The sequence below is a fragment of the Eubalaena glacialis genome, chromosome 12 (assembly GCF_028564815.1).
Source record: "Eubalaena glacialis isolate mEubGla1 chromosome 12, mEubGla1.1.hap2.+ XY, whole genome shotgun sequence".
NCBI classification, from domain to species: Eukaryota; Metazoa; Chordata; class Mammalia; order Artiodactyla; family Balaenidae; genus Eubalaena; species Eubalaena glacialis.
The window spans coordinates 86223247-86229246 of record NC_083727.1 but is presented as its reverse complement, the minus strand read 5'-3'; positions in this window follow the sequence as shown (position 1 = coordinate 86229246).

Sequence of the window (6000 nt, the reverse complement as noted above, 5' to 3'; positions counted from 1 at the left end):
GCCCTGAGTAGCCATGCAGGAAGGGAGGCATGCAGCTCTCTCCGTGAGCTCTTAGTCGCTGTTCTGCTTTATTTGAAAGAAGGTAGCATTTGAGAACTCCTAGGCCCCTCGGGTGAGCATCATTTTCGTTCCAAGATCACTGAGTACCTCCACACCGCTGTGGGCCTACTGAGCAACATCGAGGCCCATAGGTCCCTCGGAGGCCCTCCGTGTCTGCCGAGGGATGGGCAACACACTGCACTCTTTCTTGGGACTTCTTGATTTACCCAGCACTCGCACAGGATCACGAGCCCCGTTCTAGCAAGGTCCAACATGCCGTGGAAGTCACACTCTTTCCCTAGTCTGAGCTGCACTGAGAGAAACCCTCGGCTTCGCCTTCCATCCTGGACCTCGTACCTGAAGTCACCCTGCCTCCCGGAGAAAGGCGGAGTGCTTGCCTATTGCAACTGAAGCACAGTTTTTCCTGTAGCACTGCAGGCTTCTGAAGAGGCACGGGCCCAGAGGCCTAGCTAGGGCGTGCCTTGGCTGAGGCCGTTCACTAGATGCAGAACACCCTGCCTCGAGAAGTTGATTCAGGGAAGGAACCAGTGTGTGCTCTGTGTCTCTTTTGACTTGTCAGAAACCACAGGGAGGTATGCTGCGTGTGCCCATGGAAATGGGGGCGCGATGGTACTAGCCTTGCTTTTCCATTTGCAAAGCTCCACGCGTGCTGCCTTGAAGCTCCCTGAAATGCTCTGCTGTTGACTGGCCTCTGGCCGCTGTAGGCATGGGTCTGGGAAGAAAATGAGCTTTCTCTGGCTACACAGGGTGCTTCCATGGCCGGGGTGGGGCTCATCTTGCCATGCTCTGGAGCTAAAGGGAATCTCAACGTGAGTCCTTGCCTCGAGGTAAGGCCCTGAGTAGCCATGCAGAACGGGAGGCATGCAGCTCTCTCCATGAGCTCTTAGTCGCTGTTCTGCTTTATTTGAAAGAAGGTAGCCTTGGAGAACTCCTAGGCCCCTCGGGTGAGCATCCTTTTCGTTCCAAGATCACTGAGTACCTCCACACAGCTGTGGGCCTACTGAGCAACATCGAGGCCCATAGGTCCCTCGGAGGCCCTCCGTGTCTGCCGAGGGATGGGCAACACACTGCACGTTACTTCAGGAGAGCTACATTTCTAGAGCACTCGAACAGCATCAGAACCACATTTCTAGGCAGTCCAACATGCCCTGGAAGTCTTCGACATTGCCCTCGTTTGAGCTGCCATGAGAAAACACTCTGCTTCGAATTCTTAGAGGACCTCCTACCTGAAGTCTCTCTACTCAAGGAGAAAGTCAGCATCCTACCATGCGGTGTCGCTCACGGGACACTCAACGTGAAGACTTGCCTCGAGGTAAGGCCCTGAATTGCTCTGCAGAAGCGGAGGCGTGCAGCAGTTTCCATGAGGCCGCAGGCGCTCCTCTGCAGCCTTTGAACGCCAGTACGCTTTTCGGGACACCTAGGTGCCTCGCCTGGAAACCCTATGCCCTGCAAGAACACGGAGTACCCCCAGGCTCCCCGGGCCCTACTAAACAACATCCAGGCCGGTAGGCCTTCGGACTCACACTGTGTATGCCGAGTGAGGGGCAAAACAGTACACTCTTTCCTGGGACAGCTTGATTCCCCCAGCACTACCACAGGTTCACGAGCACGGTTCTAGCAGGTTCCAACATGCCGTGGAAGTCGCACTCATTCCCTACTCTGAGCTGCACTGAAAAAAACACTAGGCTTCGCCTTCCAACCAGGACCTCCTACCTGAAGTCACGCTGCCTCCAGGAGAAAGTCGGCTTGCGTTCCTATTGCCACTAAAGCACAGTTTTTCCTGTAGCACTGCAGGCTTCTGAAGAGGCACGGGCCCAGAGGCCTAGCTAGGGTGCGCCTTGGTTGAGGCCGTTCACTACATGCAGAACACCCTGCCTCGAGAAGCTGATTCGGGGAAGGACGAAGTGTGTGCTCTGTGTCTCTTTTGACTGCTCAGAAACCACAGGGAGGTATGCTGCGTGTGCCCATGGAAATGGGGGCGCGACGGTACTAGCCTTGCTTTTTCATTTGCAAAGCCCCGTTCACGCTCCCTTGAAGCGCCCTGAAATGCTCTGCTGTTGTCAGGCCTCTGGCCGCTGTAGGCATGGGTCTGGGAAGAAAATGAGCTTTCTCTGGCTACACAGGGTGCTTCCATGGCCGGGGTGGGGCTCATCTTGCCATGCTCTGGAGCTAAAGGGAATCTCAACGTGAGTCCTTGCCTCGAAGTAAGGCCCTGAGTAGCCATGCAGGAAGGGAGGCATGCAGCTCTCTCCGTGAGCTCTTAGTCGCTGTTCTGCTTTATTTGAAAGAAGGTAGCATTTGAGAACTCCTAGGCCCCTCGGGTGAGCATCATTTTCGTTCCAAGATCACTGAGTACCTCCACACAGCTGTGGGCCTACTGAGCAACATCGAGGCCCATAGGTCCCTCGGAGGCCCTCCGTGTCTGCCGAGGGATGGGCAACACACTGCACTCTTTCTTGGGACTTCTTGATTTACCCAGCACTCGCACAGGATCACGAGCCCCGTTCTAGCAAGGTCCAACATGCCGTGGAAGTCACACTCTTTCCCTAGTCTGAGCTGCACTGAGAGAAACCCTCGGCTTCGCCTTCCATCCTGGACCTCGTACCTGAAGTCACCCTGCCTCCCGGAGAAAGGCGGAGTGCTTGCCTATTGCAACTGAAGCACAGTTTTTCCTGTAGCACTGCAGGCTTCTGAAGAGGCACGGGCCCAGAGGCCTAGCTAGGGCGTGCCTTGGCTGAGGCCGTTCACTAGATGCAGAACACCCTGCCTCGAGAAGTTGATTCAGGGAAGGAACCAGTGTGTGCTCTGTGTCTCTTTTGACTTGTCAGAAACCACAGGGAGGTATGCTGCGTGTGCCCATGGAAATGGGGGCGCGATGGTACTAGCCTTGCTTTTCCATTTGCAAAGCTCCACGCGTGCTGCCTTGAAGCTCCCTGAAATGCTCTGCTGTTGACTGGCCTCTGGCCGCTGTAGGCATGGGTCTGGGAAGAAAATGAGCTTTCTCTGGCTACACAGGGTGCTTCCATGGCCGGAGTGGGGCTCATCTTGCCATGCTCTGGAGCTAAAGGGAATCTCAACGTGAGTCCTTGCCTCGAGGTAAGGCCCTGAGTAGCCATGCAGAACGGGAGGCATGCAGCTCTCTCCATGAGCTCTTAGTCGCTGTTCTGCTTTATTTGAAAGAAGGTAGCCTTGGAGAACTCCTAGGCCCCTCGGGTGAGCATCCTTTTCGTTCCAAGATCACTGAGTACCTCCACACAGCTGTGGGCCTACTGAGCAACATCGAGGCCCATAGGTCCCTCGGAGGCCCTCCGTGTCTGCCGAGGGATGGGCAACACACTGCACGTTACTTCAAGAGAGCTACATTTCTAGAGCACTCGAACAGCATCAGAACCACATTTCTAGGCAGTCCAACATGCCCTGGAAGTCTTCGACATTGCCCTCGTTTGAGCTGCCATGAGAAAACACTCTGCTTCGAATTCTTAGAGGACCTCCTACCTGAAGTCTCTCTACTCAAGGAGAAAGTCAGCATCCTACCATGCGGTGTCGCTCACGGGACACTCAACGTGAAGACTTGCCTCGAGGTAAGGCCCTGAATTGCTCTGCAGAAGCGGAGGCGTGCAGCAGTTTCCATGAGGCCGCAGGCGCTCCTCTGCAGCCTTTGAACGCCAGTACGCTTTTCGGGACACCTAGGTGCCTCGCCTGGAAACCCTATGCCCTGCAAGAACACGGAGTACCCCCAGGCTCCCCGGGCCCTACTAAACAACATCCAGGCCGGTAGGCCTTCGGACTCACACTGTGTATGCCGAGTGAGGGGCAAAACAGTACACTCTTTCCTGGGACAGCTTGATTCCCCCAGCACTACCACAGGTTCACGAGCACGGTTCTAGCAGGTTCCAACATGCCGTGGAAGTCGCACTCATTCCCTACTCTGAGCTGCACTGAAAAAAACACTAGGCTTCGCCTTCCAACCAGGACCTCCTACCTGAAGTCACGCTGCCTCCAGGAGAAAGTCGGCTTGCGTTCCTATTGCCACTAAAGCACAGTTTTTCCTGTAGCACTGCAGGCTTCTGAAGAGGCACGGGCCCAGAGGCCTAGCTAGGGCGCGCCTTGGTTGAGGCCGTTCACTACATGCAGAACACCCTGCCTCGAGAAGCTGATTCGGGGAAGGACGAAGTGTGTGCTCTGTGTCTCTTTTGACTGCTCAGAAACCACAGGGAGGTATGCTGCGTGTGCCCATGGAAATGGGGGCGCGACGGTACTAGCCTTGCTTTTTCATTTGCAAAGCCCCGTTCACGCTCCCTTGAAGCGCCCTGAAATGCTCTGCTGTTGTCAGGCCTCTGGCCGCTGTAGGCATGGGTCTGGGAAGAAAATGAGCTTTCTCTGGCTACACAGGGTGCTTCCATGGCCGGGGTGGGGCTCATCTTGCCATGCTCTGGAGCTAAAGGGAATCTCAACGTGAGTCCTTGCCTCGAGGTAAGGCCCTGAGTAGCCATGCAGGAAGGGAGGCATGCAGCTCTCTCCGTGAGCTCTTAGTCGCTGTTCTGCTTTATTTGAAAGAAGGTAGCATTTGAGAACTCCTAGGCCCCTCGGGTGAGCATCATTTTCGTTCCAAGATCACTGAGTACCTCCACACCGCTGTGGGCCTACTGAGCAACATCGAGGCCCATAGGTCCCTCGGAGGCCCTCCGTGTCTGCCGAGGGATGGGCAACACACTGCACTCTTTCTTGGGACTTCTTGATTTACCCAGCACTCGCACAGGATCACGAGCCCCGTTCTAGCAAGGTCCAACATGCCGTGGAAGTCACACTCTTTCCCTAGTCTGAGCTGCACTGAGAGAAACCCTCGGCTTCGCCTTCCATCCTGGACCTCGTACCTGAAGTCACCCTGCCTCCCGGAGAAAGGCGGAGTGCTTGCCTATTGCAACTGAAGCACAGTTTTTCCTGTAGCACTGCAGGCTTCTGAAGAGGCACGGGCCCAGAGGCCTAGCTAGGGCGTGCCTTGGCTGAGGCCGTTCACTAGATGCAGAACACCCTGCCTCGAGAAGTTGATTCAGGGAAGGAACCAGTGTGTGCTCTGTGTCTCTTTTGACTTGTCAGAAACCACAGGGAGGTATGCTGCGTGTGCCCATGGAAATGGGGGCGCGATGGTACTAGCCTTGCTTTTCCATTTGCAAAGCTCCACGCGTGCTGCCTTGAAGCTCCCTGAAATGCTCTGCTGTTGACTGGCCTCTGGCCGCTGTAGGCATGGGTCTGGGAAGAAAATGAGCTTTCTCTGGCTACACAGGGTGCTTCCATGGCCGGAGTGGGGCTCATCTTGCCATGCTCTGGAGCTAAAGGGAATCTCAACGTGAGTCCTTGCCTCGAGGTAAGGCCCTGAGTAGCCATGCAGGAAGGGAGGCATGCAGCTCTCTCCGTGAGCTCTTAGTCGCTGTTCTGCTTTATTTGAAAGAAGGTAGCATTTGAGAACTCCTAGGCCCCTCGGGTGAGCATCATTTTCGTTCCAAGATCACTGAGTACCTCCACACCGCTGTGGGCCTACTGAGCAACATCGAGGCCCATAGGTCCCTCGGAGGCCCTCCGTGTCTGCCGAGGGATGGGCAACACACTGCACGTTACTTCAGGAGAGCTACATTTCTAGAGCACTCGAACAGCATCAGAACCACATTTCTAGGCAGTCCAACATGCCCTGGTAGTCTTCGACATTGCCCCCGTTAGAGCTGCCATGAGAAAACACTCTGCTTCGAATTCTTAGAGGACCTCCTACCTGAAGTCTCTCTACTCAAGGAGAAAGTCAGCATCCTACCATGCGGTGTCGCTCACGGGACACTCAACGTGAAGACTTGCCTCGAGGTAAGGCCCTGAATTGCTCTGCAGAAGCGGAGGCGTGCAGCAGTTTCCATGAGGCCGCAGGCGCTCCTCTGCAGCCTTTGAACGCCAGTA